The 26287-nt window shown below is 40.1% G+C and overlaps 1 long non-coding RNA gene across 6 annotated transcripts in view; it reads right to left on the minus strand.

The window, feature by feature from the left end:
• LOC116445014 overlaps positions 1 to 26287 on the minus strand; it is a 166212-nt gene that overhangs the window by 64458 nt on the left and 75467 nt on the right. For 2 of the 6 annotated variants that reach the window (XR_004240619.1, XR_004240622.1), the window contains 2 exons: positions 25952 to 26008; positions 3095 to 3213 (listed from right to left, as the gene is read on the minus strand). This is a non-coding gene — a long non-coding RNA (uncharacterized LOC116445014). The other 4 variants (XR_004240618.1, XR_004240620.1, XR_004240621.1 and 1 more) reach the window with 3 other exon arrangements.

Consider the following 26287-nt stretch of genomic DNA (forward strand, 5'->3'; position numbering starts at 1 on the left):
TTCAGGGAATACCTTAGCTCCACCAGGGTATCCACTATGGCCAGGGCTGCATTGCTGAGGCTCCAGGGATGCATCTGGCCCAGGGAGTGAATTTAACCTTCCTGTCCTTTCTTTTGTTTTGTTTTAAGTGGTTTTCCTCTGTTGCTTTCATGTTTTTCTTCCTCACATCATTTCCTTTATTGCTCTTGTTTTTTCTCCTTTTTCTCTCTCTCTCCTGGTTACTTCTAGATTAGCTCCAGGATGGGAGGTCCCATGGGGAGCCCCACTTGGCCCCTTTCTGCTAAATACAGCAGCCAGTCTTGGCAAAGTGAAGACATTCTTATCAGAAGCAATGGCGAACACTGCTGGGAGGGTCTGCTTTGGGTGTCACAGGTTGGTGATAGTTTATCACACTACTGCAGTCCAGGTAACAGTGCAGCCACTGTGCTCTGCCAGCACTTCTCTGAATTACACCCATGAAGGAACCACGTAAGGTACAAAGAGCTAAGTTGACTCACTGTGTCAGAGCCTTGTTTGCCAGCATTGCTTTCTTAAGGAATGCTGCACAAGACTCAGTCTCCAGTGAGGGGGAGCCTGCTGCAATCAACCTTATGGAGGAAAATATGTCAGCCTCAAATTAATTTCACTGTATGAATGAATTCTGCCAAGTTCCTGGAATTTTCACAAACCAGTTTAACCTACCCTTAATTTACTGATCTACTTTTTAAAATGTAAACAACTTTCAAATAAGATTTTATTGCATTTGAATATAATTCTTGTCATGTTCTGTACTTTTCTGCTTCATTTCCAAAGAATGTTGTGATGATTAACTCATGCATTATGTGATGCCATGTGCAATGCTCCCTTGTGACAATAACTCAAATTGTTATTTTCATGCTATCTTCCTGTCTCTCACTCTTATTTTATTTTTACTCTATCCTTTTACTCATTTGAACAGAAATGTTTTCCAGAATATATTTCTGTCTCCTTTTGCCAACTGACTGCCAGCTCACAGTCTAGAACAACGGGTAAGTGAAAGCATCCAGCTACCACAGCTTTGTTTCCAGTTGCTACAGAGCTCACTTTCCCAGGAATTCTCCTGGACCTTCATCTGCAGACCTCAGTCACTCATCAAAACATCAGCAAGTTGTTTGTGAGCTCTTTGAATGCCTGGCTAGCCGATGAGGCATACAGCAAGGGTTTAGTTCAAACAAGCAACGACCAAGCTCCTAGCTTTACAACTTTGTTATATTCAAAATAAGATGCAGCACTTCTTAACCTTCATTCTGGACATCAATAGAGAAAGAGAGCTTCTGGACATTAATTGATCACGTATTGGATTGGAAATTATTTTTTAGAATATCAATTATTCTTAACCTGAATAAAGATGCAGATAGATCCATCTCATTTTACCATTTGAATAGAAGAAATAGGGCTAAAATTTTAAAGTCCCATAATTCTGACAGTGACGTAGGAACTCGTGTAACATGCATGGAGAAGCTACAGCAAGTGAAAATCCTGAAAAATCTAGGAGAGAAGAAGCTGACAGCAGAAGACACGCAATCAAGGGAAATTTGAGGATTTTTTTGAAATCTAGTTGTCCTTGATCACACCAGTAGCAGCCTGTTACTGTTCACAAACTCCATATCCCAAATCTATCTAGAAAATGGTAAGAAAACTGAAGATAGGAAAATTCAGCTGTCAGGAGCAGGCACAGATTAATCACCTATTTTCCACCAAGTGTTCCAACGAAGGAGTAACCAGAATAAAACCTGGAAAGTCTATGCAAATAGATATTTGAGGTTAATAGCTCTTGTAAGCCTATCCAGGGCTGGCACTAGGAAACTCTGTCATCCCATAACAAGAAATACAGTCAAAAATGATTAATTAAGAGTATTAAGTCCCCCCCCCTTGTGAGGGCAGAACTGTTCTCAAAATACTTTAAGCAGTAGTTCTAGTTTAGCTTTAAATACACGAAACAATGGCTTTACTATTCCTTGTCTTGAAATCTATCCAAGTTTAGAATTCAGTATCCAGTCCTCAGTGGCTTTTGCTGTTCTCTACTTTCAGTTGAGATATATACAACAGAAAAGTGTAATTTACATTAGGTGGCCCTATATGAGTGTGCTCAATCAGTAAAAATGTTTTCTTTTCTGCATATAGAGGCTATATGGATGCAGCCTCAACAGTTGCCAGACATTAGGATGGAAAAGGCCTTAGTCTTTCACATCACAACCTGATCACCTGTTCTTTTATCCTATTAATCCCACAGAGAGAACACCCCAAGGAACATCCCCAGTCAGACTGTTCCTCCTTGCTGTCAAGGTCACTTGTGGACGTTAGTAGATATTCATCCTTAGTCAGTAAACTGAAAGACATTTCACTTTCTTTGTACATCCTCATCTAATAATGCTTCTCTCTGAATTGCCTCCAGTTCACTGCACTGTTAATTAACTTTTATGCACTACCAGAGATGAATGCATCTCAGCAGTGACTTAAGTGATTTCCCTACAGCTTGTGTTTCAGTTTCCATTCATAAAACACTTCAACCTATATTAGTCAAATTTTTCTCCCCTTGTAATGCTTTTGCATTTCCATAGTATCTCTATGTATGTAAAGTAAAAAAAGGTCAGAGAAACAGAGGAAGTAAAAATTTAAATACCACTATTTGTCTTTGCCTGAAATACTCAGTTAGGGAAAAAAAAAATTCTCTGTTTGTCAGCTCTGTACTTTCTATGAGTCATTTGCATTATAAACAACAATATCTGAGCCTTGCCTTAAATAACAATATAAGAGGAGCTTAGTTGTTTAGAATATTGTTTTCAGCCAAAGATTCATGTTAAAAAAAACCAAAACAACTCAAACCGTGTAAGCATTACAAAACATGTCACTGTAGCAAGGATTTCTTTAACAGCCTGCAAACAGCACACAGCTTTTCCTGCACATTTTAAGGCCATATTTAGAGTTCACAAACACTTTCAGTTTGTTCACCTTATTATTAGAGAGACCATTTGCAAGAGTAAACAGTTCATACACTGTCTGAACCTCTTAGCATTACAATGAACATGGATATAAAATTATTTAGTTATATAATAGCAGAATATGTCTGACTTACACAAATGTTGAATCATTTAGAGTTTAAAGCAGAGGTTTCCCAAACTGGTGGTCTACAGACTTCTGTCAGTGGTCTGCAGCTGAAGGTTTATGGCTGTCTGGGTACACAGTATTCATTTCCTATGGATATTGGGGAGAGAAGAGATTAATAACAAACAAATTGAATAAGAAAAAATACATCATTTTATCAACAGCAGTAAAACATTTTTTGTTAAAGGAAGTAGCCCTACAATTTCTGTTAATAACTTTTGCATTTTATTACAATTTTGTCAAACAGGTTGTTTATACTGAAATTTTCTTTATCAGACTGTTTCCTCTTTTCCAACCAAGTCATGGGAAAAAGACTGCACAAGATGCTATTTACAGGATATTTGCAACAGGCAAAACACCATGAACTCAAAAAAAGGTAAAAAAGAGAAGTGTCATCTAGCTTAGGAAGCCTGATGACACTCATGATGGCTAAAATGCAAAAAGTGAATGTACAAGAATTTAAGCAAGAAAAGGGAGGTAAACAATTACAACTTAATGTTTTGGGACAAAATCAGGAAAGACATAACCATCTGGTGCTCAAAGACTTCACAAAGAGGGATACTACAGGTCCATGAGCCTGCAAAAGGAAGATCAATGAAAACATGGGTGTGCTGAAGGGCAGAGAACTTGCACTGAAAAGGTTAAATGCCTTTCTTGCCTTTGTCTTCACAGGTAAAAGCTGCTCCTGGACCTTTGTGTTTCTGCAAAGAAGAGGAGCAATCATCAGCAGGGGAGCAGTAGTCCAGGAACTGCCTACAGACTGGACATACTCAGTGTAAGGGGCTCCTTTAGTTGTCCACAGAGATCTCTAGCATGACTGTGAGGTTACTGCCCATCACCTGGGGAAAACTGCAGCAATCAGAGGAGGGACCTAATGAGTGTAAACAAGGCTAACATATGTCCATTTTAGGGAAACGATGGCTACAACAGATACCAAGCCACAATCCAATACATAGGGACCCTAACAAACTCAGGAAACAGGACAGCAGAAACCTCATGAAGTTCATCAAAGTATCACCTTGGAGTTCTAAGCAAAATAAATTATATCTTTTTGGCACATTTTGGGGTAAAAACATGATTGGTTTTAGGATAGGCCCAAGTATGTTTTTTAAACAAATAAAATGTTCAATATTTATGTTTTGTCCTACTCTAGGTAAAACATGTCATATTTCAGTACACATAATTTCCATAAACAGTTGCAATGCTCAAGAATCAGTCCATATATATTTCTTTCCCATGGGCCTCCTTGTTTGACACATCATGTTACAGAATCCCCACTGTAGCAGTTGCTGAATTTGGCACAGTATTATATATAGATACAGAAAACCTTTGGCCATGGTTTTGTTAGACCTGCCTCTGTGACTGTCACAATTCCCCTTTATTCTTCTGTCATTGTCTGCTCATCTTATTTAACGTCATCATTCTAATTTCCATGCTAATAAACTCACATTAAAAGCCACAGATAAAAAGAGGAACCAACATGTACTACTACACAGAAAATATACCTTCAAACTGCTGTCTTGCTGTCTCAAAAACACATTTCAAATTAGGTTTTCTTTCTTTTTTTAAACTAGTGATGGCTAAAATCAAGTTCAGGAATACATTCAAGAATATTTTTTTATTAGAACATAAAAAATTTCCACTGCCACAAAGTGGAGACTCAATTGCTCAACAATCACAACCAATTCCAAACTTTCTCAGGTCTAATGAAATCTCTGCTTTAACTGTATTAGTTATCCAAGTAGTACAACTTGCACTGCAGGATATAAAAGATTCATGTCAGTAGAGATTTAAGCTCAGAGAAGTAGAACAATACTTGATGGTTAGTGAACTGCATTGGAATATTCCTTAAAGCAATTTCTCTTTTTCTATGTCTATGTTACAATATATTTTATTTCATCCAAGCCAAGTGAAAACTTCAAATACTTAAACAAGCTAGGGGTTTACTGCTACTCCAAAACTCAAGAAGAACTTGTGGACATCCACACTTGTTTCATAGAGAAACTGCTTTCAGAAAAGCAAGAAATTTTGATATTTGCTGATTAGCCCTAAACTTATAAGGAATAATGAAAAAGAACAACTCTAATGAAAACAGCGGATTAAGTAGGAAGAACCTTTCCAGAAGTGTAATTTTGGATGCTGAAATACACTGTAGTGAGAAGGAACCTGCATGAAAGATACACTGCATTTCTTTCCAAAGCCTCTGTTTTAGTTTTCACCTAGTGAGACAACAGTGAACAATGGAACAATGGAAACATTAATTATATTGGCGTCCCGTATTTCTATCTTTAAATAGTTTTTCCTCTCAAATATGTAATTCTAATGCTGCATTCTCTGAATATTTTAAGCTTGATTATTGAGCTCCTGCAACCTATTTTATACTGTTTGTGCCAGGCAATAACCCAAAAGAAGGAAAACAAGCTAATACTTGGAGAGGTGCTGTGAGAATAGCTACCTACCCACATGTACATAACCAGAATTCACAGTGCCATCTATGAAATCTAATGCTTAGGAAAGTACAAAAACTTTGATTCAACCATCAGTCTGTTGTCTGAGTTCACCACAAATTTTCAATTTACTCCAGTTACCTTAGTGTCCACAGGAAAAAAAACTTGTATTCTATTGACCCCTCCCATTTTTTACACTCTTCAGATTGTTGCGCAGCTTAGGCTTACATACAGTGAGGTCAGGCAGATCAAACCTGGCAAAATTGGGGCTTTCTGCCAGATTTGATAGACAACATCATTCCTTTCAGAGCAAACAATTCTGTCTTCTCAAGCCTGTGGATTTCCTTTCATTGTCTATCATTTTGCTTTTCACACATATCATACTTACCCATGTATATTTTTACCTAACCATACTTGCTTGGGCTACAAGCACATGTCCTGCTTCAACCTCACTCTATTTTTATCCCTATTCCATGTTGTTAGCAGCTGCCTGTTGGGACTACTGTTCCCACTGTAACTCCAAACCTGTTTTGGTACACACAGCTCCCTGTTTCTCCCACCTTCAAAAATCCAGCATGTTCCAATGATAGTTTATGCTGCCACAAGGATTTGTGCAGCCCCACACCAAACCATGTCAGGGAATCAATGTAAATCAAAGTTTAACAGGCAGAAAAGCAGTGAGACTCTTTCTTCAACAGTGATGGATTATGTCATCTTCAGCTACTTATATTACTATGGCATCAGCATTAAGAACTCTAGCTTCAGGAATTCTGACCAGCTCTGATGCATGAACAATTAATGTTCTAAATATCCCTTAACATACCAATCTTGTTTGAGATCACAATGTCTGGAGCAGGAAAGTTTAATCCTCCCCAGCTTCAGCCTATCTGCAAGCAGTCCAACTTTTTATTCCCAGGACATGTCTGGGAAGCATCACAGCATGTTAGCTCAGAGACAACAACCTCTTCTCTGTCATTGCCTTCTCCAGTGGGGAGTGTGATGTATCCAAGACTTGGGATCCCTGGTTCAGCTTAACCTGAAACACCTCAGGAGCTTCTCCCATGGGTTCTCTTTTCTTATGCATCCCTTATGCTCTCTGTTCTTCTGTGAGCTGCAATTTTTAAACACTGTTGAGACAGACAAGAGTTACAGGCCATTTTATTTTTGAGATTGGTGTGGATGGACAGAAGAGAGACATAAATTTCAATCTTTCTCTAGACTTCATTTTTGTTCTTTAACAGTTTAGTCTCCTAGTTTAAATAGATAGATAGGCAATTTGAACTTGAAGCGTCTGTTGTCTCAGGAAAAGCATGATCATCATCCCTCTAAGTATTCTGCTCATGTGTAGTGATCCATACCAGGCCTTATACTTTGGAGGGTTTGTGGTTCGAAATGTTAATTAACAGTTATAGTCCATTTCCATATGTCTTCCTCTAAAGGTTACTGCAACAACATTTCCTGAATATCCTTTAACAATTTAATGGTAGCCTGGCAGTGGTATCATGACAAATAAATTTAACTGACATACAGGTTGCAGTGGCAGAATACAAAGTATAATAAAGCAATGTACTTATTATAGAAATGTGACATGAAAAACATTGACCTGTGGTCCCAAGTAATTTTCATAAGACAAAAGCTTTCATGGTAATAAAAACAAATCAGTCAATGTTCTGAAAGACTGATATAATAAACCATCAGGAAAGCTATTCATCTGTGTTAACTCCATTTAGCAAAAGAGGAGTCATTATTATTCAAACTTTGTACTTAAAGTTTGGTGATAACTTTAGCTGCACTATGACAAAGTAGCCTTCTTGATTAATAGGAGATACCTCCAGAAATGGCAGTGGGACTCAACATGGAAACATATGCTACCTTTCTGATCATATTGAACAAAACCAGTTTGACATTAGGAACACAGGACTGGACTTAAATGACAGAATATTAATCACAGAGAAGCTACAAATAGTGCAGTGGCCCTGCATGAAACATTGCCATATCCAAGAGTTCATATATTGACAAGCAACTAGAACATGAGGAGGATGGGAGAGGGGTCAGGAGTGCAAATAATTTTTATGGGAAGGAGAAAAAGAAAGGAAAAAAGTTCTTTCAGTCCATGAATCCCAAACTGATTCTCAACAAATGCATACTACACTGCTTTTCGAGAGAAACAAAATTGTGCTTTACAGTTTTATTTTCAAGGTGAAGAAGTTGTATTGCTATAGCCACTGAGAAAGAGAGAAATTAAGTGAATTACAAGCAGTTTGAGGTAAAGGTAGGAAAGAACCACAGGTTATCATTATAAACTGTGCTTTCTAGACGTAAGTTCATCCTTACACACACACTCAGCAGACATCATTTCTTGAGGAGCTGAAATGTCATAATGATTCTCTTCTTTATGAGCCTCACTCATTTGCAAGCATCTTTGTGGTTATAAATGAGACAGTATTTGGAAATATCAGGGTACCAAATAACTAGCTGGAAGTTTTTCAGAATACCAAGAAGATCTCCTTTTTATCCACTCCTTTCCTTACCCTGCACTGAATTTTGGAGACTTTACACACTTAACAAACCAGTTTTGTCTTTATCTATACCACAAGCAACTCCACCTAAACCCAGTCAGGGTTTTTTTCCAATTGCACAAGGTCCACTCAAGTATGCATAAAAGCCAAACACAGACTGTCAGCTGGGATTCTGTGGAATATACCACAAAAAGTTGTGAACTGTTTATTTGAGAAGGGATAAATAGGCATGCAGTGCAGAATAGAAAAGCAGAAAAAAGGAGGTAAATGAAAGGAATGGATTATACAGGCAGAGCTGAAAAAGGCATTACAGATAAAGATGTGCAACATCTCCGCCTGATTAACAAAATATAAGGTAGTCAATCTATGACTGAATCTTGCAAAAAACAAGGGTGTTTGAAAGTTCTTCAGAGGACTTTTTCCTGCTGATGCAACATGAATGGTTAATTATGATGAACATAATACGGAGGGATTCCACTTGAATTCAGATCTACCAGGCACCACACAAGCAAATTGGTAGACAATTTCATGCCCTGTCATCTTAAGATATGAAATGATAGGGGTAGACAATGAAACAGATCTGAGAAAAAAAATTAGACAATACCCGTGTTATTTGATCTGTGTTTAAAACAAGATTGTCAATAAGCCTCCCAAGACTTCCAAGAACAGCAGCAGGTGCCACATTAAAATATATCATAGTAAGAAAATTAAGGACTTCACCCCCCAGAGAAGACAAAGCACTCAGGTATTCTGGACTGCAGGGAAAAATCCAGTCTCAGCAAAGATGAAAAAACTACTATCCATCTTTAACCAAGTGTAATATTTAATAGTGACTGCTCTTTAAAATCTGAATGACTTTTCAAGGGGAAATTTTAAATACTCTAGTATTTTTTCATATAATACATCTTTAAAAAATAAAATTAAACTTCCATTGCAACTGAATTTACATAATCTAGATAACAACTGTAGTTTCAATTCCCTAGGAAGAATGAATATAAAAAAGCATCATCTGATTGCAAAAGAAGTTTCCTTTAAGAACTAGTTACTCATACTATTTATTAAAACATTTTATATACTTATATCAGTTACTACCACTTGGATACAATTAGGAAATCCTGTACTTATTTATGGCCATTATTCAACTTTTCATGAAAAAGGTAATTTATCATAAGCATTACAAGCTTATGATAAATTAACCTTCAAAGGGACTCTTCAGACTTACAAAAATAACATATCATCCTTATTTTTAAGCCTCAAATTGTGCAGCTGATATGAAATAAAAACAAAACACAAAGAAAAACCAAACCAAACATCCCAATATGATATTTTGTCTAACCTTTATAAGAGGCTAGTTGAATGGTTTTTTCTCTTACTGTCACTCTTAGATCAGCTCCTTGTTACAGATTTGAACATGAGCAGTGAACAGAGAACAGCAGAGGGGCATCTGCCATTCCCCAGCCTACATCCCATGCTGTGCCTTTCATGTAAGTTCAGCAGAGAAGCTCCCATCAAGAAAGAGAGAATGCAATGATATTTTTGTATTTCTTTGAAGCCAATTGGCTGAGTTGCTCAGTTGCTTATAGCCTACATAAACTCCAGGGGGCTGGTTCTTGTGGTTTTCTTGCTAAAGAAAAAAGGTGGTGTGCCTTCTTCCCAAAGGTCAGCCCTGCATCCTGTTCCTGGCTCTCCAAACTCATTATCTCTCTGTGCAACATCTTGTCCCGTATTCTTTCTGCTCTCTTTCTTCCCCATAACATAAGCACCCCCAAGCTCAATCTTGTGGGCAGCAGGATCTGGTTTTTTACAGTGCTAAGAAACCTTGAATCAGCTTAATTTAGAAATATTTCTCTGCAGCTTTCTCCAAAGGGAGCAAATAGGGTGTGTGATCAGACACACTCTTTCTCTATTCTCCAAAATGAAAAAAATACATAGAAGGGTGAAGTAGATCTCCTTTATCACTACTGTCACAGCAACTTAGGGAAACTGTATAGACAAACAGAATGTAGACTAACAGTGAATCACTTTGCTCTGGAAGGAATTATTCTCTCTTGATATCACCTGGAAAGAGAGGCAAAAAGGTCTCATAAAGTCAGATAATCAGAAATAAATTTAACAAGATAAAGCAGATGGATGCTTGTCTTGCCATTTTATTGTTTTAGCTTTTAACTTCTGCACAAAGACCTCTGCAAAACCTCAGAAAATTCAGCCAAGGATAGTATGGCTGTTGACCCCATTAAGGGAGTACAAAGATTGTAATGCATTGAAGAGTTTCAAATCCCCAGTCTCCTAGATGTTTTGCAGATAGGGAGAGCAGCAGTGGGACATCCTCTCTCCAGGCAGTAGCTCCTAGAAGGTGATCACAGTACCATGGCCCCAGTCACAGTCATTCTGCAGAGATGACTTTCACTGCTTTTCCAAAAACACTTCTCAAAAAAACCCACTCTTCTTTGCCATAACATAAGCCTTTGTAAGAACTCACAAGTGAGTTAGTCAAAACTACCCACGGTTACAGCATAGGCCCTCTGCACATTTGTGAAGTGCAACGGGAAAGAAGTAGCCACTGCCATAATTAATATGTTTATCTAACATGTGTCCCAACAGCAGGAAAGCTTTACCTTTTCCTCCACAATATTCTCCATGACTAGGACAACAATAGTCTCCTTGTGCCATATAACTTCTTCAGCCCAGCCTAATGTATGCCCAAATTCAAAAGAGACTACTTTATTTTTATTTTTTCCAGTTCAAACACTATGAAAACTTCAAACACACAAACAAACAAACCTTTTACAAATAAATCTTAGCTATTCTACTGAATAATTTGACCTAATACCAGCCTGATTGATTACCATACCAGAGTGTCTGTGACATTGATATATTTTGAATTGCCCTTATAGAGGGGATAACTGTTTACAGGATATTATGTATATAAGCAGTTTTTTCTTTTAGTCTTAGCTCTGTGAACAGGGCTAACCCTAAGGCAAAGCCTAAGGCAGAAAGTGAAATACATTTTTTAAAGTCTGTTTGTTAATTGAGCCTTAAACTGCTTTCCTGTTCCTTGCCAGTTTTATCCTAACATAAGAACAAATCAATGTTAAGGCAGTCTGCCAGATGCTGGCCAACTCAGACTACTCTGAGCCTCCTCTCTTCCTTGGCAGCTGAGATCTCTCAGCACTGTTCAAATTTTGCTCAGCATCTAGCAGCATTCAGCCCTAAATGGACTGCAATCTGCACATGAATATTTTAATTACAGGCTGCTATGCAAAAAGAAAACAACCAGCTATGCACAGGCCAGTCAGCTAAGAACTTGTAAGCTCTGTGATAGCAATGGATTTATAATTTCAGTCTGTTTATTATGCTTTTGGCATCTCCCTCTAAAATGTTGTGTTTAAAGGCACTGCCAGCTAGGTGCCTTGTTTGAAAAAGAAAAGTGCAGTTGTGTTGTTGCCCTCCTGCAGTCAGTGCAGAAACTGATGAGAAAATGAAGGAATTTCTCAGACCACATACCTGAAATTCCCTGTTTTCCTGAAGGCCATCGGACTGAAGGAGGATGATCAGTAGCTTTCAGGAAAGAAAAAGACTGCATCTGGCAGCAAGAGGAGGAGGGCAAAGAAGGGTTGAGTACCAGCCAGGCTGTTTTCAGACCTGGATCAAATGTACTGGAGTGACATGAAGCACCCAACTCCCGCCTACTTTCCACAGTGAGACTGCACAAAAACAGGCTCTGCTAGGGCTGGAGTCATTGCCAAAAGCAGCAACTATCCAGGCACCCTATTTTGGCACTTCACTTCCCCTTTAGGACTCTGTGATTCACTGCCTAGGGATATGGACAACCAGAAGATAAAAGAGGAAGAGCCAGGAGTAAAATAGCAGGGAGGAGTTTTCTTGGAGAGACAAAGCCTAAAGGGATAAAGGTGAGAGACAGGCAGTTATGGGGAGTCTACATGGAGATTTGAGCTGCAGTAGGATACAGGGGGATGGTGAAGCTGTTAGGATGGATGTGAAAATGGAGTGAGGTGACCCTGGCAGAGATATCTTTACACCGTTGCCAAATGGCCTCTAAGAAAGATCTTGATTGAACAGTTACCCAAATACCTGCATTGAAAGGAAAGAAGTTCGTAATCAAAGACGAAACAGCCTAAAAGAAGTTTTCAATATTTTCTCCTTGAGTCTCGCTCTACAAAAGTAATTTTTTCATCTCTTTACCAGCCTACCAAACAGCCAGACAAAGCTGGAAAATAAGCCTGTTTGGAACTACAACAATCAAGGTAATTTAAGAGGAGAGAGAGAACTGCTTGGCTAGTTTTTCTCATCTTTATTTTTAACTTAGCAGTGAAAGGGAGGGAGAGTTTCTTGATAACAAAAATAAAAACATTAATGTCTTTCAGAGCCATCACCATCTCTTGAAAAAGGCTTGGCCAGAGTGTAGGTAAAAGCTGTGAGACACCTCAAAAGATAACGAATCTGACACTTGCATGACATTTCCAGTATAACACTGAACTTCTACTTTCCCACTAGACTGAAAGGTTCATCAGCTACCAGATGCTTTTAAGCGCTTGGGGGAATGAAGAGAAATATTATGTTTTCCTGTCTAGGTGCTCTACTTTAAACTGTCTATGATCACACCTTTTTCCTGTTAAAAGCCACTGTACATTGCTTTAAAAAAACTTCAGGGTTGCCAAAAAAAAAAAAAAAAATCAAAATTCAGTATCATCCTGCTATCAATTCAGACCTAGTCTGCTTTTCATCAAAAAGCTTCTGTATCTCCTAAAAGCTTTGATGAACCTGATGAGAGACAAAGGTTGAGACAGAGACCAAGTGAATCTCAAGCACTTAGTAAAGTTTTGTTCTCACACTGAATAAACTGCGAGAGAATTGCATTGAAGTTTGTTGTAAGTTTGATGCTTGTTCATGTTCCTAAATCAAAGAAAATTTCAGAATGTTTGGTCACAGACTTTTAGAGGCCATTAGTTTTACTAGACTTTATTGCATGCACACGGTCTCTATAAAAATACCTAATAAGACTGAAAGAACTTCCACATCTAACATAAATGTGCTCAAATATAGGAAAACAAAATAGACCTGAATATGAGCATTTCTAATCCAGTGGACAATTCATGAGCTTGGACTGTGTCTTTGTAAATGTATGCCTGATAATATTTACAACTATGAAGAATAATATCATCATCAATTCAATTTTTCCCATCTTTGGATAATACCTTCCTCCTAGCAATGTCTTGGATGTCTTTCTATAAATATACACAACACTTACTAGATCCTCTATACTGTTCAAGACAAAACTTATTAAAACATTTGGTAACAACAACCCCCTGCAGCTCTAGAATGTGGGCAGAGTGGCTAGAAAACTGCCCAGCAGAAAAGGACCTGGGGTGCTGGTTGACAGCAGCTGAACATGAGCCAACTGTGCCCAGGTGGCCAAGAAGGCCAGTGCCATTCTGGAATTCTGTGTCAGCAATAGTGTGGCCAGCAGGCCCAGGGCAGTGAATTGTCCCCCTGTACTTGGCACTGGTGAGGCCACACCTCAAATCCTGTGTTCAGTTCTGGACCCCTCACAATGAGAAAGACATTGAGGTGCTGCAGTGTGTCCAGAGAAGGGCAGCAGAGCTGGGGATGGGTCTGAAGCACAAGTCTTATGAGGAGCAGCTGAGGGAACTGGGGTGTTTAGTCTGAGGAAGAAGAGGCTCAGGGGGGGACTTTATATTCTCACTACAACCACATGAAAAGACATTGTAGCAAGGTGGGGTCAGTCTCTTCTGACATGTGTCAAGTGAAGGGTCAAGAGGAAATAGCCTTAAATTGTGCTTAGATTTCTTTTTTTCTCCCCACTTAGAGGGCTTAGGCATTGAAATTAGTTGCCCAGGGAGGTGGTGAAGTCACTGTCTCTGGAAGTATTCAACGAGGCATCTGGAAGTGGCACTTGGGGATATTGTTTAGGAGTGATTATGGTGGTGCTGTGTAGACAGTTGGACAAGATGGTCTTGAAGGTCTCTTCCAACACTGATGATTTTGTGATTTAAAGAGGTGGGGTTTTGAAGTCATAATAAATAGCAATAGATGGTTCTTACATGAGTGTATGGCTGAATTCAATCCAAAGATTCTCTTTTCAAGGTGTTAGTGTTAAGCCCCTTGAGCAAATTACCTCTTTTATCCTCACTCTATGGCCATTAGTTAAGCCCTTATATTTATCAGCACTAGTAATCAAAAAATCATCAAGTACAGTCAGAGACAAGCAGACTTAATCTCTAGATTCAGAAGTGTTTGCAGTCCTTGCCAAGTAAGGCCTGTCCCTCCTGCTTTAGCATTAAGTTGCAAAATAAACGATCCCACAAAATTGCATTTCTCAGCTTGGGAACTGCAAACAAAGCCCAAGTGAATGAGTATTTATTAGAATAAGCTTGACAAATAATGACTTCCCACTTCCCAGACTATCCATGATATATCTATAGATTGCTATCTGTGAAACCTCCTTAATAATATATTTTGTTACATGGAGATTGTTGACAGGTGATGACATGGATGTTCACTGGAAAGGACTTGAAAATTAGAATTGCGATATATATATTTATTTTCCAAAAATTCCAAATTGTAAAGATTGAGTTAGGCAGATGAGTTATTTTGGTTTTGTTTGAGGGGCTTTTGGCAGAACTATCTGCCTACAGAACAGTTTCTTGAAAATTGGCTTAGACCTGAAGAAAAACAACCTAAAGCTATGTAGCAATAGGCGTGCAGGACTGAAATCCCTCTATCAGCACACACATTCATGACTTTTTGATGATACAGTCAGCATCTTCCAGCGTTCGAAGTGAAGCTTGATCAAGTCTCCTCTTTGCCACAACTTGTCAACAGCTAGTTTATTTCTTTACATTTGGTGATTATTTTGTAAATGTTATGGGTTTCCAAGGCATCCAGCATCTTGCAACGTATCATTGCATTTTCCATTAAAAATGCTGAAAATTAAAACTGCCAGCTAAAATATGTTTTAGAGTCAAGTTAACTGGTCACATCTCACTGATCAATGTCAAGGTCAATTAACTGTGAGTTCACACGGTCCACAAGGAACAAGTCCCTAAACCCAGAACATTCAGAATGCAGATGAACAGCAGATGTGGAGAAGCAAAAAAAGAAAGAATTACATGAATACTAGTTTTTCTATGATTATACTATGCTCAGAGTTTACAAGGGGGAAACTGTTCCAAACACAAAAAATGTAAGAAATTAACTTCAGAAAAGAGGAATAGGTAAAACACACAAAAATCTTCCCAAAAAAAGCTGATCTAACTCCAACTGACTTAGAATGATTCATTCTCTTCACTGAACCTTTTTAGAAAAGCAAAATAGAAGACATGCAAGCTTCCAGACAGATCCTTACAAAACGGCCAGTAACAAAACACTCATTTTCTGGTTATCTCAACAGGACAACAGATTACAATTGAGTGTAATTTCTGTAAATTTTAAAAGAGAAGCCTGAGACAGAGAAGTTGAAGGAGACAGGAGCAGTGTCTATTTCTCACCCTCTATTACCTCCTTCAACGGCTTTTAGAGGTGGGAGATGAACTCTAGAGAGGGATTTATCTTATACAGGTGTCAATGATATGCATGCTTCTCTCTAGAAGTGTATCTTGAGCTAGTTACCTGAAGCTCTCTAGTGTGGAAGGTATCTTTTCAGCTTTATACCGGCTAGCGCTTGTATTTCAATGCCTTAGAAAGCCTTGAGCAGCCTAGAGAGGTAGCACGGGCGATCTAGCACTTTAGTAGCTCTAAAATCGGTACCTGAATCAGCTGCAGAGCAAATACCATCAGCAGAAGCAAAGAGGGAGAAATATAGCTCCCTGCTCACTCAATTCCCTGCAGTTAGAAGCTTTCAAATGAGACAGACAACCAGAGATGTTCACAGGAAAGTAGCTGAGCTGAGAGAGAGGGGGGAGCCTCCCCTCGATCATCTTTTATTAGGAGAAGGGGAAAGGGGAGGACTGGGGGCAGACCCAGGGTGACCGGCCAATCAGACACTGTCTGAGTTACATTTGGCTTTGCCTGCGCTTGGAACAAAGGAGCTCGGAGCGCCTGGGCAGGAGCACGTGCCTTTGGGAGGGGGAGGCGAAGCTCAGAACAGGCAGCAGCACTCTAGAGGAAAGAAATACGTATTTTTAGGCAGGATTCACCCAACCTATTTTGCACATCTGCTTTACAATACAATTAGACTTTGTTCAAGACAGTCCTGTTCCTTATTGTCTATAAAGGGAATCTCAAAGATTCACTCAGAAGCTGAAGTTTACACTAGAGATCTCTAAGATTAGATATGCCAAAGCTTACCCCTAGGGTCTATAGAATAGCATACAAACTTGTCTGGTATAGAGGAAAGTGAAATCTTTGCCAGAGGAAATGGCAGGAGTGTGTCGCAAAAAGAACTATGAAGTTTTCTGTCTGATGTCTGCAATCAAGGTGACGTCTGGCTCACATCATGCAATTTGCCTGTTTGACCTGAAGAACTCAGATCTACTTTTTGCAAAGCCCAGGTATTTGTTCTCTAAGGCATAAATCTATAAAATAAATTTTCAGAAGGCTGAGAAGAGCAAATCTCACTTTCCAGACAAGTCACAACCTCTAAATAATCCTTTAAGATGGTTATGACAGGGACCGATGGTCATGTAAATGGAAAGAGCCAATACTGATCAGATTTTTTGAAAGAACAAAGCAAGGTCCTGGCCCATGAAACATATTAGGATGCTGCCATCAGAACTGAAAGAATAATTTTCAGAGTGTCCTTGCACATACTATTATTACTGGGAGCTCTCCTTTCTGTATTTCAGTTTGGATTGCCATCTCTCCCCAGGAAAGCCACCATGAATCACTCTGCAAGCCATTCATGTCACCATGTATGTTCTCTGAGACCTGAGCCTATTCATGGATGTAGCCTAAACTCCATCTGTGACTTGGACCATCCCTCCACTGAGTTCTGGAAATACATATTTCAAAATTGCATCTTTATACCCGTTATGAAGTTTGGAATTTCTATCAGTAGATAAACAAAGAAATTATTATAAACAAATTTTTATTCCCATCCTCTTTATTCCCACACAGTGTATTTAAAGATTCCCTTAAGTACATTATCAAATACACAATAAAACCATAGCCAATGATAATGATGAGTGATGAGAGAAAAGTGTCCTGGCAGGTGTCTAATAGAACAAAGTCACTCAACAGGAAGTATCTGGTACCATTTAGTATATATATCTCTCAAACCCATTAATTTTTTTTCAGATTTCAATATCCAGAAGTCATCAATTCTATTTTTTTCCGGTGAATAAAATTTTTCTTCCTTTTGTCCACAATTATTGACAAGACTATTATCTAAATGAGTATTAGCTCTTTCTTAATTAGCAGCCAATTCAGCTGTGACTTGCACACAAAACCTTGTCTATTTTAATAAATGGTTACATTGCTTTACCACTGCTGAGCAATTAATTAACTCAGAAACTGCATTTGGTTTTTTATGCATTTTCCTGGCATTTGCATTGTGTACTAACCCATGCCACTGTCACATTGACCAAGAGTTTTATTCCCAATTTAGATTGCTTATGAATATCAAAAAAAAAAAGAGTCAATTAATGGCTTGGAACAGGAATTCTTCTCTGACACCTATTTTTCCTACTCTTCAAGAGCAGCCAGCTGACATCTATCTGCCTAAGTGGAGTCCAGTTACCTGCTCGCATGTCTGGAAACCTGTGCAACTCAAAGTAATATTTTGCTTTCCGATCATTCCCCCTGATTTCCTATGTTTATTTACTATGAATAAACAAGGCCTGGGACCTCAGACCCAATTCCTTGCAGTCATTCACAGCAGTGAATATAACACAGATCTAAGCCTTCACAGAAGCTGCCCGTGATATTTGTCAACTTCAACAAGCTGTACTAACTTAGACCAGCTTCAAACCTTGCTTAGGGTATTTTACATCCACTTTGCCATAGCATGCACGATTACACAAGCTGCAGGGCAGAAAAGTGAATAATTCAGCCCCCTTTCCTCCTCCGCCCACATCTTTCATTTGTATGTAAAGCACCTACTCCATTCCCAGAGATATATAGCTAGGTAACATAAGCAAGCTAATGAGGTATAGCCTTGAGGCGTGTCAGCTCTATGTGCCTTAAAAGTGCCTACCTTTCCAAACATAGAATTGCTATGTAAATACTGTCCCTGGGTTTTTTTTAACTAATAATAAAACCACATGAAAGTATAGTACCATGTTACCCACTGTTTATAAGCTCCATGCAAGATGAATACATAGCTTGAGCAGGCAGCCTGCACACCCTGTCCTGCCTACTAGGGTTTTTAGGATTGGTTTTTTATCATGCATCTCAGGAAATATTTTTCTTATCTATGAGCACTGTGCATAGGCTGTCAGAGCATACTGCAGTCCTTTTTCATGTGGGGTTGTTTTGACTTAATAACTCAAGTAGAAGAATGCAAGTAATTTATATGAGCACTTTGCATTAGAGTATTGAATGCATTCTGGTTTTAATTAGAAGGAACAAGAATTGGTTGCAACAAGATCTAAATGCCTGTTGCAGCCCAAAGGATATCAAGGGTTCTCACATTAAAACTGGTGCATGGTAACTGATTCTGATTCATGTCTGTCCACTCTTCAGTGGACACTTCAGATATTTCATCTGTGAGCTTCTCTTTTATCACTGTGGCCCGTCTTTCTTGTCTCTACATCCATATGCATTCTGTTGGGCTTGAAGCTTGCTCTGAATCATTCTGTTATCTGATTCTAAGGAAATTCACACAGCGCTTCAGAAGATGCTAAGTGCTTACCTTTTTCAAATTAATTTTGAAACTCTGGGCATCAAATAGTTTTGTCTAAGGTGAAAGATTTAACATGGGATGTACCCAGGCAAATGCCAGCATCATCCCACCAGTAAGGACTGTCTGTCTTGTAATGGCACCTGCTCTGTCTTTATCAACATCACACAACAAACCAGTAACAACCCTTCAAAGCATGTCGTTCCACTAAGCATTTAAGGGGCTTCATAAACCACAGTTTATACACAGGCACAGACATGCCTGTGATAGTTACCAATTTTCAGACAACAACTCTATGAGTTAAGAGGTTTCATGAGATATTTAAAGTTACATAGCAAGAGAGCTGGAAATAAAGTTCATGCATTCAACTCCTAGCATGGTGTTTGCTACTTAACAATCTTGTCTTAAACCTAGAACCTGACTGGAACAGCAGCAGGATGCAACTTCAGTGTGTAGACCCAGTTTTGCTCTAATCCATGTTCCCTTTTACTTTTAAGTAAAGTGCTGAGAAATCTAGCTCAAAAAAAAGGATGGGGCTAAATCCTCAGCAGGGATAAACCACCTGAGCTCCATTACAAACAGTAGCTATCTTGGTCCTCAGCATAAGTAAAAGATTATTATTCAATTTTTCTATCAAGCAAGTAAATATAATTTACATTCTTTGTAGCATGCTCTCTTTTAGTGGGATGACAAGGACTCTATGTAGATGAAGTCTCTTTCACTAAACTGTCAGTTTATTAGTTAACAGGCATTCTTATCTGACTGTTAAAACGTTGATTAAATGTTTTTTTCACTTAACCACCCTATTTTTATTCATATGCTAAATACTCTTTCAATGATCATTTATTTTCAAAATCACAGAATCATAGAATATTTTGAGTTGGAAGGGACTCAAAGGATCATCCAAGTCAAACTCCTAGTCCTGGTTCTATTTTACACACAGAGAAACCACTAGAGTACCAGAACAAGCTTTTCTCAAAGATTGATCTACCATACTTCCTGAACTGGTAGGTTTGATTGCTGATAAAGTGAATAACCTTAGAAATTTTATGGCGTTCCTCAGTAAGCCTCACTAAAGTTCTAACATTAGCATGCAGGCACATGTGTGCCTTAACCCCTCAGCTGCCACTCAAATGCAATCCTGCTGAAATAATGATAGCTGCGGTGTTTCATCAAAATGTAAATTCCATGGCAAACGACTGCTGTGATAAATGACACGAGCCAAATAGGAAAGTCCGCATGGGAGCAGGCTAAGGAACCCTGACTCGTTCGTTTGTAGCTATTATCAGTGCCTGAGGAGCAGTGCAGAGGTTCCTTAGTCCTATTGCTGGGATGGGCTGACAGAGACCTAGGAGTCACTTGTCTCACCCGAAGCTAGAGAGGCACTGTGGGTTTAGATTAGCATCCTCAGCTCCTGAGCCTGCATTTAAATAAACATTTCTCTTAATTCGGAGACACGACGTGAAGCCTCTCTCCCTTTCTTCCGTGCCAGCCGCTATTTTGAGCCCTGATTTGCCTGCTGTTGTGAAGGTGGCCAAGAGAGGGCACCCGGCCCTTGGCTACTCCGCTCCCCCTGTGCGGGCCCAGCGGCTCCGCTGTCCGGCAAAGCTTCTCCCCGGCCGGCGGAGAGGACGGACGTGTGCCCTGATGCGCAAGAATCAACCAGCCACCGGGCAGCGAGCGCCCGAACGCTATAGGAGAAGGGAATTTCTGGCCTGGCTGCACAGGTGTCCCTCATGAACTGGGTCCCATGCACGGATGAACGGGCGCACGAATTACTTTCTCCAGAAATACCAGGTTTTGTTGAACAGCGAGATGAATCAGAAACAGACCTGGTGGATTTCATGTCTCAGGTGCTCCGGGAAGCAAGCATGTGTGCTGGTGCTGAGGCTGACAGGACAGGACAGGTTTATTTGCTTGCCCTTCTTGATATAGTAAGTGGCATTTGATAAATCGTTGTCAGACCACTGAAATCTAATAACATAGATCACGACAAGATGATTACAGCCCCTGAACATTACTAGCACTACACGAGTGAATAACAACCTTGCCATTTTTGACAAGGGGATACATAATCCTCAGGGTATTCAGGGACAAGGCGTGATTTCCAAAACTTGGTCAGGAAAGGCATTAAAAATTATAACGTCGTTGGCTGTGAAGCCTTCCCTGTGGATTTTAAAGATTTGTGGCTATGATAAATAAAATCACTCTCTTAATCAACCCTTTCCAGCGTAATTTATGAATGCACTGTTCAAAACAGCGTATCATAACAATACGGAAGAAGGCTGGTGTAGAGACACATTGATGCATATATACATATTAAAATACAGATATTGCCAGTACAAGGATAAGATAAAAGCAAATTGACATAAATAAAATCCTCTTAAGGACATTTTAAAAATACAGTTTCTTAACACAATATACCTGCCAAAGTATTCAATGGATTTTACATCATGTCAGGTAATAGCTAACAACACTTTCAGTTGCCCAGGAAAGCTAGTGATCAATGAGTAGAAACACAATTCACTATGCTTGATAGGTGAGCTAGCAAGGCAGTAATACTTCTGAGAAAATGTCAGGAGTGATATGTGCACACTCTTTCTGTCTTGAGTGCTGAAGCCTGACCTGCTTTCAAAGGCAAACTGACACTATAATTAAAAGCTTTTTCTATTGACATCAGGCAGAAATTATCAATCACCTTCCAGAAGAAGGCAGGTAAGATTGACCAATAAATATACATTTCCTCATATTTTGCAAAAAAAAGGATATTAAAGTTAGACTGGTTTTCATACCTCAAAAAACCTTTTCATCAATTGCAAAGAAGACATACACATATACAGATCTCTCCTTCAAAAGAAGCATACTGAAAGTAGCTACTAGATCCAATTTAATATCCTGTTATTTTTAAATACTCTTCATAGCAGAAGTAATGTAACCACAAAACATTTAAGTAAGACCTGGAATAATCACTAATCTGTACAAGTTCAAGTGCAGAAATCCGTGATGCAAAACCTCATCTGCGAGGCAATACCTGCCAGTAGTCCCACTGAAAACAGAGCACAGTCTCAGAAAAATGCTATTGAGGGAATGACACAGGGAAAAGAAAAGCTTGATCTTTAAAGCATCCAGTTTAAAATTCTCATAATGGCTTTCACGGATAGCCCTGACTGCTGCCCCAAGCTCCCACCACATGTGCCAGCACCTTACACCTGTGTTAGCAATGCCATTTCTCTTCCCCAGGATCGAACATCCACCCAAGTTTTTGCTCCCACCCTGAATCCTCACATCGCTCCCCCTGGAACCAGCCTCAGCACCAGCTGCACAAGCCAAGGGCTAATTGTGCTCACAGAAGCACAGCATCAGGTCCCAGTCAGTGCTCCTTCTAGGACACCGCCTGGCTCTTCCACCATGCCCACGCAGGCTGTCTAAATTAGGAGCTCTGCTTTTGTTCTAGTTGCACTGTTAACACAAAAAAAACCCATGACTACAACAAGGGAAACATCATTTTGACCCGTTCTTGTGTGTCTCAGTACCATCGCAGAGCAGCTCAATGACTAAACTGTGACTCTAGGGAGAGGTCTCACCATAATGCAAAGCCTTCGGCCTGCTGGCCTGAGAAACTCCTCAAGACACAAAGTTTTCCCCAATGCCTGAGGAAGAGGAGACAAAAATGCATTCGTCATCAGCGAGTTGTATTGTCCTCCAGGTCTGTCCTTATCCCAACTCTATCTCCTCCATGTAGAGGCCTACCAAGACGGACAGATGTCCCTGTAACAAAGTTTGGCCCCTGGATGCCTGCAGGTGGCCAGTACGCCATGGTGGCCATTCACGCAGAGAAGGGAGGGAGGCAGGCGCAGGGTGAGGCAGCGGGAGGGCAGACCAGGAGGGAGGCCTGGCAGGGCAGCACAGCAAGGAGACAGAGCCCAGGCAGTGCCCTCCCTCACAGGTACGGTCCCAGCACCTCTCCTGAGGAGAAAGAGCCAGGATGAAGGCATTCATGAGGTTCCTGTCCAGATTCAAACTGGACCTGAGGAGAAAGGCTCTGGGAACTGGTGGAGAGGCAGCAAACCCTTCCTGGCAGTGTTTTCAGGTGCTGGGAGGAGGCAGGTGGAACTCCGAGGAGCCTCTGAAGCTCCAGTGGTGCTTCTTATCAGGGAGGATGCCCTGCTGGCCTGTTGGGCATCAGCTCACTCACTGAGGCAGAAAAAAGGTCCCTGTCTGTTCAAATCAGGTGCCCCCATACTTCTCTCACTCTAATGTGGATGTATCTAAACCCCATCATATAAAAATACCTTGGGTGCTGAAAAAAACCCACCTCAGAACACCTCTATTTTCAGACAGGAGAACAAACCGAGTGACATTCAGCTGCTCAGAGTCAGACATTTATGGCAGGAGGGCAAAAAGACACTATTCTCATAACCAAGTTGAAAACCTAAAAAGAAAAAGGCAGCCACATATGGCACTTATGCAAAGTGATGTCTGAAGTGCACCTACTTTCTCTATAACTATTAACATGGGGCAATTATTACAAAGCAGTTTATCCAGAGGGGCCAAGACTGTGCTAAAATCAGTTATGAAGACTATACAAGCAAGTAAATGGTGAGATCCCCAAGGTCTGGAGTGGAGGTGCTTAGGAATGTAATGGAAAAAGGTCAGAAGCTACAGCTGCAAGAGCAGGATAAACACAGCTATCTACATTTTGCTTTCATGTTTTCCTAGATAAACATATCTGTAGGTATGTGTCAAAAATTGTCTGCAAACTCGTGGCAGGTACATCCTTGTTGTACCCATGTGACATAAACAGGCTTCCTTTGTAAGGTTCTTCATTTTCACTGAGGTTGAGACAAAAGCTGCAACCTGCTTTATTGGGGAGTTGATCATACCCAGGCCTAAAGAGACACCTTCTGCATTGCCACTGACTGACAGGTAGGTATCTAATACATCAGGAAAGGGAAGGAATGCTGGCTGAGAAGCTGAATGTGACCCGACAACTTTCCCCCTCACCTCAGAACTATCAAATGTATCCTGGGCTGCTTCAAAAGAGGTGTGACCAACAGGTGGAGGGAGGTGATTCTGCCCCTCTGCTCTCTTCTTGCAAGACCCAGCCTGAGTGCTGGGACCCTGTTAGAGGCATGGACCTGTTAGAGCAAGTCTAATGGCTTCACATTGAAAGGGAACAGGTTTAGATCAGATAGGAAGAAACTCATTATTGTTAGGATGATGAGACACTGGCACAGGTTTCCCATAGAAACTGTGGCTGCCCCATTCCTGGAAGTGTTCAAGGCTAGGTTGGATGGGGCTTGAAGCAACGTGGTCTAGTGGAAAGTGTCCATGTCCATGGCAGGGGGGTGGACCTAGATGATGTCAAGGCTAAAAATAGCTTTTGTGTAGCCAGGGGCTTTAAATTTTAAGAGTGAAGACTGCTGCTGTATTGGCTACATCCAGCTAGTGATTTACAGTGGTAATTCTGAGTACTTTAAAGGAGAAAGAATATGAGAAAAAAGAAAAAAAAAATATGTTCCTACAGAGATTTTGGTTGTCTGCACAGCACCAGAGCAAGTCATTTGGGTGGAAGCAATAAAAGAGCAAAGTCGTTAATGGGAAAGAGGCAACATGCATAACCATCTCAGAACTCTATCTCTGGGTTTCAAAACTGCTTCCCCCACATGCAGCTGCTTCCCTCCAGCACCTATATGGAAAACATGATGTGGCTAACTCTGCTCTTCAAAACTGCACTGCAGTTTAATGCCTAATAAAAGCAGTGTAAAGTTTCCATATGGAGCTGAACAGATCCTTGCAGACCGCAGAGGATAGGGGTCTATCCACTGGGGCCACTCTAGCTGAGTTACAGAGGAACTTTTAGATTTGTTGCAACTGCTGCTCATCCTAGAGAGAGCAGAATAGCGTCCTCAGGAGAAAATGATTCCATTTTCTTCCAGAGGATTTTACCTTAAAGACCTGCTGCTGTGTATTCTAGGAGTGAAATGAGAGAACCCACAGTGTTCTCTGAAGTTTAATTTGAAGAATGTAAGGGGAAAGGAGAACAGCTTTATGTCTGACTTGAAAAACATCCCCCCACAGTGTTTGTAGCCCAGGTCAGCACAGCACTGGAACATTTTATTCAGGGACTAAACTAAAGAAGTTGATTTCTTGCCCAGGGAAAGAAGAAACAGGAGAGTTTCTGGAGATAAGCAAGGAACAACAACAACAAAAATTTTAAACTCCTTTTGGTTTGAGTCATAGATGAAGTACTTTTGATAACAAAGACAGATGTGTGGGGTGTGTGTCCTGATCCCTTATCGCACCCAGACTTGGCTGGTAGCAGATGGGAGCCCTACTCCAGCAGCTGGTTTGTGTCAGCCTGAGGCTGTCCCAGGGTGGGATCACCCATGTACAGATAGCTGTGCCACATCAAGTCAGAGGCTGTGAGGATCAGAGCAAGATAAAACCCTTCTACTGTGCAGTGAATCTCAGAGAAAAATCTCTCTTCCATTCACCAGACACTGGGAAATAGCAGGGGAAGTGTGTGTTTCGTCTTTTTAGTCTAGCTACACCCACTTTGAAGGCTCTGAAAAAAAGGAGCGAGGAGCCGATTTGTGAACAGACTACCTAATTTGATTCAAATAATAATATAATAAATTCTCCATTTTTGTTTGACCCAAAAGTTACTTCAGCTTAAAAAAGAGACAGAGAGAGTTCTCATGTTATTAAATTTTATATCCATGTCAAGCAAGCCATAGTTTCTGGTTTTCCTTATATCTTTTACTAGTTCTTGAAAGCACTTAAAAAAAAATAGGGTCATACATGTGGAAGGAGGTAATTTGCCATGAACAGGATGGAGCAGTGCTTATGCACAGTAGTGCTATTTATGATGTTCTTTGTTTTCATTGAACAATGCACAAGGACCACTTATATCTCAGTGAGTCAGAGCACACAAATGTTGCCTACCTGTTCTATCATTTCACTTTTCCTTTGTTTCCCTGCAAGCCTCATGCTTCTGGAGGTAAACCGTGGCACAGGAATCCAGACAAGGTTCAGCTCACCTCAGCAATGCAGCTGGGGTTGCACATGTCCTCGGCTGCAGTCTCTGGGTCCCCATTCTTCACGTTTGACCAGAAAAAAAAAATACATTACCCTTAAAGTATATTAACCATACAGGACCGACTATTATTTCTCTAAGCTTGCCTGTAGTTTAAGCATCAGCATCTAAGCTGTGTGAAGTATGAGATTTGTTTCCTCAGAGAATGGGGTTCCATCCATTGCACTGATCTCAACTCCACTTTTAAGATCCTTTTAACCATCTTTTTGTGTCCTTTTGCACAGTTGCATAAGCATGTCTGAGACATGACATACAAGCTAAATAAAGAGGTTTCCATTCA

The sequence above is a fragment of the Corvus moneduloides genome, chromosome 6, assembly GCF_009650955.1.
Source record: "Corvus moneduloides isolate bCorMon1 chromosome 6, bCorMon1.pri, whole genome shotgun sequence".
Classification (NCBI taxonomy): Eukaryota; Metazoa; Chordata; class Aves; order Passeriformes; family Corvidae; genus Corvus; species Corvus moneduloides.